The sequence below is a fragment of the Xenopus laevis genome, chromosome 5L (genome assembly GCF_017654675.1).
Source record: "Xenopus laevis strain J_2021 chromosome 5L, Xenopus_laevis_v10.1, whole genome shotgun sequence".
NCBI classification, from domain to species: domain Eukaryota; kingdom Metazoa; phylum Chordata; class Amphibia; order Anura; family Pipidae; genus Xenopus; species Xenopus laevis.
The window spans coordinates 36,170,177-36,184,380 of record NC_054379.1 but is presented as its reverse complement, the minus strand read 5'-3'; the positions used below and the strand labels follow the sequence as shown (position 1 = coordinate 36,184,380).

At 38.9% G+C, this 14,204-nt stretch overlaps 1 long non-coding RNA gene across 7 annotated transcripts in view; it reads left to right on the top strand.

The window, feature by feature from the left end:
- Window positions 1–14,204, top strand: part of LOC108716608 — a 442,310-nt gene that overhangs the window by 229,294 nt on the left and 198,812 nt on the right. The window lies entirely within an intron of this gene.

The following is a 14,204-nucleotide window of genomic DNA, read 5'->3' as shown; positions in this document are numbered from 1 at the left end:
TAAATACAGTCTTTATTGCCCCTATGTACAGGAATAATCACTGGGTTTTGTTAGGCACCAACAAATGATTATAATAACGTATTGACAATTCCAGCGATTATAGATTGTAACTTTTATTCTCCTTTAAAGTTAAATATAATTAATATTATGGATACAGGTATGAGACACTTTATCCGGACACTGAAACCAGAAAGCTCCAAATTATGGGAAGGCCATCTCCCATAGACTCCATTTTAATCAAATAGTTTTAAAAATGATTTATTTTTTCTCTGTTAAAATAAAACAGTACCTTGTACTTGATCCCAACTGAGAAATAATTAATCCTTATTTATTGGAGGCAAAACTATCCTATTGGGTTTATTTAATGTTTAAATTATTTTTAGCAGACTTAGGGTCAGGGCACAGGCTCAGATTCGGGGAGATTAGTCACCCGGCGACAAATCTCCTCTTCTTCAGGGGCGACTAATCTCCCTGAACTGCCTCCCGCCAGCTAGAATGTAAATCGCCAGTGGGATGGCACTCGGAATGCTTCATTTTCCAAAGTTGCCTCACCAGGAAACTGCGGGTGACTTCGGAAAACGAAGCGTTCTGAGTGCCATCCCGCCAGCGATTTACATTCTAGCTGGCGGGAGGCAGTTTGGGGAGATTAGTTGCCCCGAAGAAGAGGAGATTTGTTGCCGGGTGACTAATCTGAGCGTGTGCCCTGACCCTTAAGGTATGAAGATCCAAATTACATAAATACACCTTATCTGGAAAACCCTAGTTCTGGATAACAGGTCCCATACCTGTACTGTCACTTTTTCCTGAAAGTTCAGTTAACTATGTATCAAATTCAGTGCAGTGAGAAAAACATGTGAAGAAGCAAGAGGCTGGCACACGGAGCGAATTAAACCGGGGTCCTACCCCTGGTGTGTTTATTGCATCAAAAACATATCACCTGGTTTATCTCACTAAAATTCTATTGAATTCTAGGGTTAAATCTGAAACTAAAGCAGGAGTTTGAATAAATTAAATACAATCTGGCTATAATCCTGCAAAGGTCATTCTATATAGCAAACCTTAATTTTAAAATGCAAGTGATTATTAATATTTGTGATAACTATGTCCTCCTCTGCCTCTCCCAAACTCAGGGGCAATAGCAGGGAGCAGAGAGCTTGATAGGAATTACAAAAAGTTCATTTGAAATAGCCATCTCTCAGACATGGGAGTATCATTGTTTTACCAAGCAAGAAATAACATACAATTTATTATAATTTATTATTTAATCTGTTATTACATTACTCCCTAGTTGCACATCTCACCGGTTTTAGTATATTATTTTTTATTTACTGTAAGAATAAAGCCAACAATTGTTTGATTCATTTAGAGAGATACCATCACCAGTAAAAGAGAATGTGTAATATTAAATAATGTTTTGCAATTTGTAGGGAAAAAAATATAACCATTACTTATTGAAAACAAGGAAGTGCATTTCCTGACTGTTTCCTTCCTGGCAAAAAACAGTCCTTTCTTGCTTTTATAGCAGGTATTTGAAATATACACTCAGGATCAGAAGTTCAGAGCAGGATCATTTCACTTTTATATGAAATGTACTTTATATTTACACTACTGCTGCATAGGGTGGGATAGTTTAATTTAGCTTAGACATAGCGAATCAGAACTTTGATTAATGCCTAACAAAAGCACAACTGAGCATTAAAAATACAAATAATACAGGTATGGGAACTATTATCCAGAAACCTGTTATCCAGAAAGTTCTGCATTATGGAAAGACTGTCTTCCATAGACTAAATTTTATCCAAAGTAATCCACAATATTAAATGGCTTCTTGGTCTGAAAGATCTTATATAGAGGTTGTGCAAAAGCATGTTTTGTTTAAGATCTAGTAACCCACAGCAACCAGTTAGTGATTTGTTTACAAACAGATAAACAACAAATGATTATTTGATTGATAGCTAAGACTTAATATGCCTGAATTCAAATTTGCACCTGTTATTACATTACCCATTATGCATTGTTCCTGGAGAATTCAGGGGATTTAATCAAATACAGAATCCCGTGATTTACCCTTGAACCAGGATGCCCAATAAATAAAATAGCTCAGAACACCCAGCGTTTTGGTAATAAATAATCGATGACGTCTCCTTTAGGCACACTTTCTCTTTTAGTAAATATTATTGTCTTGACTTGTAAAAAAAAAAAAAGGTGCATTTCAGATGTGGAATAAAAAGATTAGTGTAATCCGCTTTGTAAACAGCAAATGGAAGGTGTTAGTCATATGTGACTGACCAGTGTGTCACGCCACTGTAGAAGCAAACGCTTGCAGGCCACGCAATTGTTGTACTTTTTCTTTTAACTTTTCAACACGTTGTCACTTTTTCCAAGGCTTACAGGTTCTCTTCTTTGTCCCCTGAAGAGCATTTGCCTTTCCCTACGTTACATTTTGTGTATGTTTTAGTGGCTGGTAAAAATAACCAGGGCAGTCTTACTCTGCTTGAGATATTAGGTGCTGCCGAGGAGCAGGCAAAATAAAACATGGAGCTGAATCAATCACTGCTTTTGCTTCATCGCATAAACACATGTCAGGGTGAACAGGGCAGCGTATCCCATAAGCTGACCTATTTGTCTTGGCAGACGGATTATTATTAGTGGCAATAATGCTGCTACCTAATAATAAACATAGCCGTCTCAGCAGCGAGCCCTGCGGTGCGCCACTGCTTACCCAATCATTGCCAGCCTACATGTCAGCTGACATGAGTCATGCCAACTGCAGGGGGCACAGCAAACAGCGATTCACAGAAGGGAAGGCTTATTTTGTATTTGCAGTATCCACAGATGATAAATCCCAATACCGATGGGATCCGATGGGGACCAAGTTGGGAATCGTGATATGACAAGAGACTATATCTAGCAGTTTAACAAAAGAATATTGCAGTAATTAGTCTCTGCCCTTCACTCAGCAGTTCATTACTCATCCAATAAAATCCAGTGTCATGTTGCTGAAGCCCTGGGTAGCTGCACTAAGCTCGCTTTTCTGTGCCAAGCCGTATATCAGGCAGCATTTATTTGACAGTTTCTTACAAGAAAATTCAACTTTGTTGGAGCCACAATCCGGGTTTATGTGTCTCCTTGTGAAAAAAGAGAAAAAACACAGTGAAACCCTGCAGTCTGTACAGCTGCTCCAGTTTGTATTGTGTCAACAATGTAACTGTATATCGCAAAGAAGCAATTTAATGCGTGCCAGAATGAAGGAAAGTATTGCTAAATAAAAACAGCTACAACCAGAAATAAAATTGATGCACGAGTGGCGTTATTGTACAATATTGTATGAGATGTAATAATAACATTGGGAGTGGGAAGAGCAGCTGCGGAATCTGTTCCACTCCAGGGTTTTCTTTGTGTGTATTTTTCTCACCATCAAACCTGCCCATTTAACGGGAAACTGTACCCTTGAACACTGCAGCTTTCGATAAATATATATTATAGAACAGGCTAAATATAAAACACTAACCCCCATATGTAATAAAAGGAACTAAATTTACCCCGGAGCAGTAACCCATAGCAACCAATAAGATGATTCCTTTTAAACAGGCCGACCAGTAAATGTTTTCTGCTGATTGGTTGTTATGGGTTACTGCTCTTGGACAAACTTACTGCCCTTTATTACATAACCCCCTAGGGGTCATAGGGGGAAGGCAGTGTGCAAATATGAGAGTAATCCACCATTTTTGTTTGCAAGATCATTTTTTTTATTGCTTTGTTACTACAAGAAACAAACAAAATAAAGTCATGAGAAGTAGTATAGATTGTTCTGCATGTTCTATCGTATTTAGAAATTGGTGCAGAAAAGAGTGTTACAACGTTGTTAAAACTCTAAATTGCTTTATTTAGCAAATGTTGCCATGAGGAAACACTAGGTAGGGTTGCTCCCATCCAGTGCATTGCAATGTTTTGTTTTAGCATGGAATAATTAGTGGGGAATAGTGGGGATAATATCATCCAACATGCAGGGCCGCCATCAGGGGGGCACAGGGATTACTGTTGTACCGGGCCTAAAGGGGGGGCCAGCTGTGCTGCACTTTTCTAAATAGCTGGGGCCCCCTTGACAGAGCCGAAGCTATGTCGCACCTGCAGAAGTCCCAAATGGCCAAAGCCCCTAGGCCACGGAAAAACCCAAAGCCATGAAAGTAGCCGAAGTAGAAGTCCATAGGCCGTGAAAAAACCCAAAGCCACGAAATGAGCCGAAGTTGAAGTCCCGAAGCCACGAAAGGAGCCGAAGTTGAATTCCCGAAGCCATGAAAGGAGAGGAAGTTGAAGTTCCAAAGCCATGAAAAGATCCGAAGCCACAAAAAGAGGCAAAGTTGAAGTCTCAAAGACGCGAAAAGAACCAAAGCCACAAAAGGAGTCGATGGTGAAGTCCTGAAGCCACGAGTTCAGTTCTATTGAACACCAATGTGGTTTTTTTTAACTTTATTAAACTCCTAGCCACCAATGTATTATTTTAAAACTCTAAAGGCCCCTGCCACCATTTTTTTTTTAAATATTCTCTGGAGCCCCAATGTTTCTTTTTAACGTGTACGGGGGGCCCTAGCGCCAATGTTTTTTTTTAAAAAAACTTTTATGGCGGGGCCCTGACGCCAAACTTTTTTTCTAACTTATGGGGGGACCTGACCACCAATGATTTTTTATAAACTTTTATGGGGGGCCCTGGCGCCAATGTTTTTTTTTACTTATAGGGGGGGGGGCCCTGGTCACCAATTTGCCCTCACTATCAATGGCTTTTTATAACTTGTGTATGGGGGGGTTTACCATTTTTAGTGCTGATGTCTGTGTGGTCTTTTAACTGTGGTGTGGGATTGGTGGGATCTGAGGTGGGCAGGGTCCAGAAAATTATGTTGTACGGGGCCCTGTGATTTCTAATAGCGGCCCTGCAACATGGTTGATGCTATAGGTTCTAGGTTCACCAGAATGTTAATGATATTTTGCCAAAAGTTGGCTATTGGTGGGCAAGATCAGATCATATGGAAAAAGTTTGTGTCTGACCGCATCTGGGACAGGAGTTATCCATCTTTCTCCCATTATCTGGTGGTGATATAGATCTGGTTTAGGATTTTATATTGAATGAGCCTATCCTTGGTGGAAATTAAAAAAATTGAAGCAGTTTTTAATTCTGCCTTTCTGCACAAATGGAATGCCACAGGTCCCTGTGCTTTGTTCCACCATGAATACAGCAAGCCTGCGTTTTGGAGTACCTGAAGCAAGCCCATGGCAGCAAGTGGAGACATACAGATAATGTCCAGGCCAGAATCAAACTCACGTTGCTGCATAGTATTTTGTTTCCTAACACTTACGGTAAACTGCGCCTGAGACAATTCTATTATGGGTGCTTTGAGAGTGAGTAATTTCTTTCTGTGAAAAAGAGAAAGTTATTACATGCTGCTTTAAAGTACGAGTCAGGAAACCCAAAGACAAGCAAGCTATTCATCTAGTCTCGCTGAGAAACATATATTAAAGCACTGGATGAAAGCTCTTGGTTCCCATTATGCAAATATGCATTCATAGATACATATTATGCATTTCTCAACCCACCATTCATCACCATGAGTTGCTCACCAAGCCGGAAAATGGTTCTGTGCTCAGTGAGTCAGAAGTCTTGTATACTAAAGTGATACTGATGCTCGGTAGGGACGTGTCAAGAAGGAATGGCCCGTTGGTCTTTTTTTTTTTTTTTGGTACAAAACTGCCCCCAGTCCACTCAGCAGTACCTTCAGTAATCGTCTGGAAAGAGAGTGTCAAGAGAGAGCACTGCTTCCATTTTTTAAGAAAAAAAAAAGAATATTGTGCCCATTCTTTCCTAGTAACACTGCCTACTGATCTTCAGAGACACTGCACTGGCTTCTTACCCCAGAATAATACATATTTAGGTATTGAATTAGCTTAGAGCATATAGCCTTGACATTTTTCTATTCAGTGAAGATGAAAAAAGAAAGTCCATAATGTTTAATTTTTCTAACCATCTTCTAACCAACCTATAGAAAGGCCACAATGGCTCAGGTTTAGGATGGCATGAATTCAGGGGCGTCATGCTACCCAGCCACATCTAAAAAAAATCCCCAGCTCTGGACCCTGTAAGAAACGCTATTGCACATGTGTGCAGACGTGTAAACTTGTGGGGAAGGGGAACAGGGACCACCTGGCCTAGGGACGCATAATTTAGAAATCTGGCCTGCCTATGGCTCTTCTTTCCTACTTATCTACAATTTTCAGTCTTCAGGAAGATAGGAATAATGCAAAAGTTCACTCCTATATACTTTTCACATCATTATATATTGGGCAAATATGTCAACATTAGCACCAGTCAATGGGGTATATTTATCAAAGCGCAAAGTTAGAAGTCCCCGCAGTCCTCTAGAGTGAAATTCTGCCACTCTCCATTCATTTCTATGGGATTTTCAAAAGAGTATTTATCAATGAGTGAAAGTTCATCCTTTGATAAATACGCCTTTCATACCCCAAAGAAATGAATGAAGAGTGGCGGAATTTCACTCTAGAGGACTGTGGCCATCTCTAACTTCACTCTTTGATAAATATACCCCAAAATGTATGCTTGTAGTTAATTAATATATAAGTAACTGACTTTAGAAGGCACGGCTAATATATTTGAATATGTGTACAATGTGAACATATTCTTCCTGCTTTGTCTTTGACCTTTTAACAGAAAATTCCATTGGGGTGACTTGTCTAAGGTATAAGGAAACTAACTCTGTATTACTAGCTACCATGGTTTTTACCAGGTATGTAGTATTTAGACAGATACAGTATATACATCATTTTTATTTATTTTGTTGGCATAGGTTATTCTACCAGAGAACCATATTTTTTAGAATAGATATTTTTAATCCCATTGTTTCTTCCTGATACCAATTTTCTTGACTGTGAATATATTGTGAATATATTTTAATGATAGCAATAGCAGCTCACTGCTCAGTCATGCTCCTGCTGGCTTCAGTTAGGGGATTATCATGATGCAAGCGGTAGGGCTTTGATGGAATATATCGGAATTGTGGCAATATGGACAAGAACAATGGAGGAATTGTAAAAAGCATAATCAGCAAGGAGATTCAGAAACTCCTTTATATAATATTGAAAAAACTAGAAAACTGGGAAAGAGAAATAGAGAAATCATAAGGAGCATAACCTGACCACCACCAAGAAAAATATCTGTGGTCGCCTCTCCACCGTGCACAACATACAAAATACATCTTGTTGCACTACTGTAGTTATAGGGTCTTCTTCCCCTATTATTATAATAGGTAGTACTTCTACCAGCTGCTTGAAACCAAGCATTTAATTAAATTGGTATAGTTTAATGCATATTTGCCAAGGTTAATTATCTTGGCAGCAAACAGGGGCACATAAAAATGACAAGTGGAGAGAGGGAGCATATATATTTTGCAGGAAGCGCTTCTTTTTCAGCCTCATGAACAACCAACTATTCAACTGCGAGCAGCGCATATAAAGTTCTCCACCTGGCATCACACCAGCTTCTAGCATAACCTCACAACAGCTTTAATCTTCACATATTTACTTTGCACCTTTTCTCGTAAGCATATCTGTTCTATTCACTTTAAAAGAATCTTTCAACATTCTGTTATCTTCGCTAATAGGAAGCAGACTTTACAGTGGGGCCTCTGGCTTACACAGCTGCACACAGCTTTCGTGAGGGGGGGGGAGAAGATTTGACCCTTATAAAGTTTCTATTTTAAGCAGCCGTCGTAAATTCAGTGTCTGCTACCAATTGGAGCAAAGTTGGGATACACAGAAATTTTATGTTTACATTTAAAAGCAAAATAGATGCTAGAAACTAAAAGTATGATACATGTTCAGTTTTTCATTTTTAATCTGGGCTAAACATTGTCTAGATTCCTTGGTTTGTTTTGATCAGCAATGTCTCCTACACAAACGTACTTTTTCCTCTGTTCCAGTGCCCCCCCTCTTTGCAACATAACAGCTGACAGTTTATTGGCCTCATGAGAAAGTACTGTATTCCATACAACTATCAAAATATGTTTCAACTTTATACACATCATCAAAGGTCTGAGCTTGTAAATAGCTTGTCCCCAATCTCTGGAGTGTGGAGATGTTTGGTACATTCTTTTCCACAACACAGATGGACATAACTTTAGCACTAAGAAATGAGCTGCCAAGACAATTTTAAATGTCATTTATTAACATGTTAAAGAAAAGTGACTGCATGGTATATTACACTAACTTAGGCCTGTGGATTGGCTTTAGCTTCACTAGAGTATTGCCGAACACACAAAGCTTTCATTTTAAGGGGGAAAGGCAATGGCAAAATGGAGGGGTGTTTTAACCGAATTAAATAGCGTCTGGAGTTGTAGCGGTGGCAAAGTACGATGAGTAGGTTATGATGGTCCGGTCCCAGCAGCAGTGGGAATAATAACTTGTAGGAAAATTGTGGCTGTGGGACTTTATATGTATATGTAGGCATAATAGTAGGTGCCTATAGTAGCAATGGGATTAATAGCAAGTGAGAAGCGACTGTGGCTGTGAAATATCGGGTATAGTAGGGAGAGTTGGTGCCTATAGTAACAGTGGGATAATAGTCCCTGCGAAGGGTCTGTGGCTGTGGGATAGCAGGTATAGTAGGGAGAGATGGTGCCTATAGTAACAGTGGGATAATAGTAACTCTGGGAAGGGAGTGTGACTGTGGGATAGCAGGTATAGTAGGGAGAGATGGTGCCTATAGTAACAGTGGGGATAATAGTCTCTGGGAAGGGAGTGTGACTGTGGGATAGCAGGTATAGTAGGGAGAGATGGTGCCTATAGTAACAGTGGGATAATAGTCTCTGGGAAGGGAGTGTGACTGTGGGATAGCAGGTATAGTAGGGAGAGATGGTGCCTATAGTAACAGTCGGGATAATAGTCTCTTGGAAGGGAGTGTGACTGTGGGATAGCAGGTATAGTAGGGAGAGATGGTACCAATACTAGTGGGATAATAGTCTCTGGGAAGGGAGTGTGACTGTGGGATAGCAGGTATAGTAGGGAGAGATGGTGCCTATAGTAGCAGTGGGATAATAGTTTCTGGGAAGGGAGTGTGACTGTGGGATAGCAGGTATAGTAGGGAGAGATGGTGCATGAAAGAAAGAAACTGCTATTTACATTTGTGCTGCTGCCCAACCTGAAGCCTTTAACTGAAATCCAATCCACAGCCCTCAACAACAACAATGGACAATAGGTTGGACTGTGCTAATTTATATTAATTCTAAGATCCCACTCCCCTAAAAAAAACCCTGTTTTACTCTGAACCCTGCCAGCACTAATTTGCATGAATTTCCCCACAGTTGTCATTGGAACTGCCAGATCAGCAAAAGCATTGCAGGAACATAACAGAAGAATACCCATAGACCTAAAGCTATTTACTGTTGTACACAAAATCATTTCCCAAGTTTCTATTTTAACACAGTTCTACAACTGCTTGAGAAATTTCCCCCTTGCCATTATAAGATAAACATTATTCTCTTTATTTAAAGGAGAAGTTTTGCTTGTAGTGAAAACAAAACAAAAATACAGTATATACAAACAGTTTGTGAAATACATTGCATAAATATGTTTATAAATAAACTGTATAGAAACAGCTCTCATAGTAAAACAGAGAGCATATTTTCCAACACAAAATTATTTGAATGTACAGGTATCAGACCTGTTATCCAGAATGCTTGGGACCTGAGGTTTTCTGAATAAGGGGTCTTTCTGTTATTTGGAACTTTATACCTTATATCTACTAAAAGATAATTTAAACATTTTTTGATGGGTTATTTATCAAAGGACGAGTGTTTTTAATAGCTCAAATGAACTCTTAACTCGACTGCAGGGCCGCTCTTGCTATGAGGCCAGTTGCAAGGGGCGGCAAAAAGCTCTTGTAACTTTAAGAGCTGAATTTCTGGGTTTTAACCCGGAAATTCAGCTCCGCTAGTGCAGAGAGCGATATTGCGATCAATGTACTGGCGATGCTGCCCCCTTTTGACCTGCTCCAACGCTGCTTTTTAAGCACAGAGCAAGAGGGGGCGGCATCTGGGCTGCTGCCAGAATCGCCGTTTCTCAAATGGTATCTTATTGAAGAAAAATTTTGAATGGGAAAAACCTGATTCTGCGAATTTGAGTCCCAAAACCCGAATTGGGTTTTCTACAAAAAACACTCGAATCACTTGAATCATTCCAGTTTATAGGGCAAAACTCTCTAAAAAAACAACAGGCTGTTAACATCTAAATGTTTCATGGGACCTCTGTCATTGATATTGGTATATTTTAAATTCTAGTTATTTCCAGGGGTTGGGGTATAAGAAATCTGGAAAATTCGAGTTTTTTTAAAAAAAAAAATAAAAACTCGAAAAATGTGTTTTTTTTTTAACCTGAAAATGTGTGTTTTTGAACTCGGAAACTCGAATTTTCACGGAAAACACAACTTGAACCTTAAAGGGATACTGTCATGGGAAAAAAAAATTTTTTCAAAATGAATCAGTTAATAGTGCTGCTCCAGCAGAATTCTGCACTGAAATCCATTTCTCAAAAGAGCAAACAGATTTTTTTATATTCAATTTTGAAATCTGACATGGGGCTAGACATTTTGTCAATTTCACTTCAGGAGAGAAATGCTTTCTGGCAGGCTGCTGTTTTTCCTTCTCAATGTAACTGAATGTGTCCCAGTGGGACATGGGTTTTTACTATTGAGTGTTGTTCTTAGATCTACCAGGCAGCTGTTATCTTGTGTTAGGGAGCTGTTATCTGGTTACCTTCCCATTGTGCTTTTGTTTGGCTGCTGGGGGGGAAAAGGGAGGGGGTGATATCACTCCAACTTGCAGTACAGTAGTAAAGAGTGATTGAAGTTTATCAGAGCACAAGTCACATGACCAGGGGCTGCTGGGAAATTGACAAAATGTCTAGCCCCATGTCAGATTTCAAAATTGAATATAAAAAAATCTGTTTGCTCTTTTGAGAAATGGATTTCAGTGCAGAATTCTGCTGGAGCAGCACTATTAACTGATTCATTTTGAAAAAATTTTTTTTTCCCATGACAGTATCCCTTTAATAAATCTGCCCCTAAATAAGCCCAATAGGATTGTTCTGCTTCCAATAAGGATTAATTATATCTTAGTTGGGATCAAGTACAAGGTAAAAGTACTGTTTATTATTATAGAGAAAAAGGAAATTATGAATTTGAATTATTAGTTTAAAATGGAGTCTATAGACGACCTTTCTGTAATTTGGAATTTTCTGGATTGCACCCCCACACCCGCCATGTGGTTTGTAGCACCCCCACACCCGCCCCCTTCAACAAATGGTGGTCTCCTGCCTTTAAAAATGGGTGTTGGTTTGGGAAATCTCTGGGGCTCATTTATCAACACTGGGCAAATTTGCCCATGGGCAGTAACCCATGGCAACCAATCAGATTGCTGCATTCATTGTTCTACTTGCAGCTGGTTTCAAAAAGTTAATCACTGATGGGTTGCTATAGGTAACTGCCCATGGGCAAATTTGCCCAGTGTTGATAAATGAGCCCCTATCTGTCTTAAAAGCCACAAAAGTTAATGGTGGGGAAGGATCTATCCCTCTGATTGAAACCAATGCCAAGGTCAGGAGATACTTATCCCAAGGAATGCTACTTTTATACTAAGGGACCACCGTATGGGGTTTAGCTTGACGTGGTATGGTGGCTTATCAACTTTATGATCATAACATTCCAACTAAAAACCCCTGTTTTGGTAAACACATGCACTTGTATATACACTGAATTACTTATGAGGCATTGATTATTAATTGGCTAAAGCGGTAGCACTTCCATTGTATTTAAACACATTTTTACTTAGCCTTGGAGTGCTCCCACAATCCCCCTTGTATTTCTCTGAATAAGATAACAGGTTTCTAGATGACAAAAGCCATACCTGTACTTTGAAATAAAAATGTTGATTTTTTCTTTACAATCCCTTACACGTTTCTTTATACTAACCATTGATTTAAGTGAGTTATTTGTTCAACCTTGAATTTATCTGGAAAAACTTGAATTTTTCGTGGAAAAAAAAACTTTTTGAGATTTATTATGCCCCAATGCTGCCAAATATAAAAAAATGCCATCTGAGACCTGTCGAGGTCCTGTATAAGCCAATAGGCGAGACACCTATCCCAATTTGAAGTTATTGTGGTTTGTGCTGGGTATAGCCCAAAAATCCAAAAAAAAAAAAATTGAGCTATTTGGGATAAAAGTAAAAAGAAACAGACAATTTGGGTTTTCGCCAATCTGATTAATTTGAGTTTTTTTAATTAATAAATGGGGTCAAATCAGGCATGGGAGTTTGGTCATGGTTTGTTAAATAAAATATGAGATAAATTCTGAATTTAGTAAATAACACCCCTAAGAGTTATCCTGTCACTGTGTTTGCTTTATGAAGTATTCATTTTCCGAAATCTTGCTCCTAATCTGTTAATTTAAGAAGGGAACGTGTCACTTGCTACATGCTGGCCTTATTCAGTGAATTGAGAAGGACAGTGCAGATTTGCTCTGCTTCTTTAATCTGCTGTTAAAATATCACAAGAGGCTGTGAGAGAAACAGCTAATAAGCCCATAGCAGGTGACAGTTATCACTCTTCACTGGGGGTCATTTACTGACACTGGGTAAATATGCTTCACTAACCCATCAGCAGTTAGCTTTGACTTGTCTTCTGCAGGTAGAATAATGAAAGCAAATGTTGATTGGGTGCTACGGGTTACTGCACTGTGTTGGAAAATGTTGCCAAGTCTGTGCTGTAGCAGCTAGGCTGCAATGTGAGGAAACACATATTCTGGGATATATATAGTTAAGTTGAAAAAAAGACCAAAATCCATCAGGTTCAACTGCTCAAAATGATCCCAAGTGCACATATATACACATATATACACATATATACACATATATACACATACTTATACAGACCTATCTCTATATTCCCATCTATAAACTATATATACCAGTATGTATACTAATTGTAGATTATACAGATGTGGGACCTGTTATCCAGAAAATTCTGGATTTCCGTATTTTGGATCTTCATACCTTAAAGGGCAAAAATCAACCCCACAATTGAAATTTACCTAATTAAAGAAAACATGATTCTAAGCAACTTTGCAATATACATTACGTTTTCTATGGGTTTTTAAGTTATTTGTATATGAACTGCTATTGAACACAGTGTCTGTCCCTTTCTATTCTCTGCCCTGATGGCTCAGACTGCTGATACAATGTAAAACAAGGCAGTTGATTAACAGACCTGTCTTTGCTGGGGATCTAAGACTTTTGCAACATTGTTTAAAAAGTAACTTTAAAAACTTTTTGCTTAAAATGATGGGGTTTTTTATTAGGCAATTTTTTATTTTAGAGTTGACTTGCTCTTTAAGTCTACTAGAAAATCATGTAAACATTAAATAAACCCAATAGGCTGGTTTTGCTTCCAATAAGGATTATATCTTAGTTGGGATCAAGTACAAGCTACTGTTTTATTATTACAGAGAAAAAGGAAATCATTTTTAAAAATGTGGATTATTTTGGATAAAATGGAGTCTATGGGGCAAATTTACTAAGCGTTGAAAATTCAAGTTGCAGCAAATACTTACATTACACAAGCCCAGGGAAGCTTAATAAAAGTAAATAAAGTTATTATATTGCCCTACACATGAGCCCAGTGTATAGTTTATGTGCCATATGTTAGGAAATTTAGGGGGGCAGTGGGTTACCCCAAAAAAATTTACGCTCTTTTGCAGCCAATCACCCTGAAAAAAGGAAGACGCCAGTGTTTTTTTTCAACTAAATTTTCTATCTACTCTATTGCACTTTGCCTGGTCTGAAGTGGTGAAGGCAAGTCTGGCGCAAGAGGTAACAGTCAGTAAAATCCACATCTTAGTGAATTTGCAGTTACGTCCATTCGCCAGAGCGCAACTTCGCCTGCCGATTGAGTGCGAATGAGCGCCAGGTTCAGTCTCTTTCGCTAGCGAAGTTACGCCTGCGCCCGTTAGTAAATCGGCGAAGTTTCAAAATGAAGTCACACTGGCAGATTTGTGTTAGTCACTTCGCCCTTTAGTAAATTTGCCCCTATGGGAGATGGCGCTTCCATAATTCATAGCTTTCTGCATAACAGATTTCCAGATAACGAAT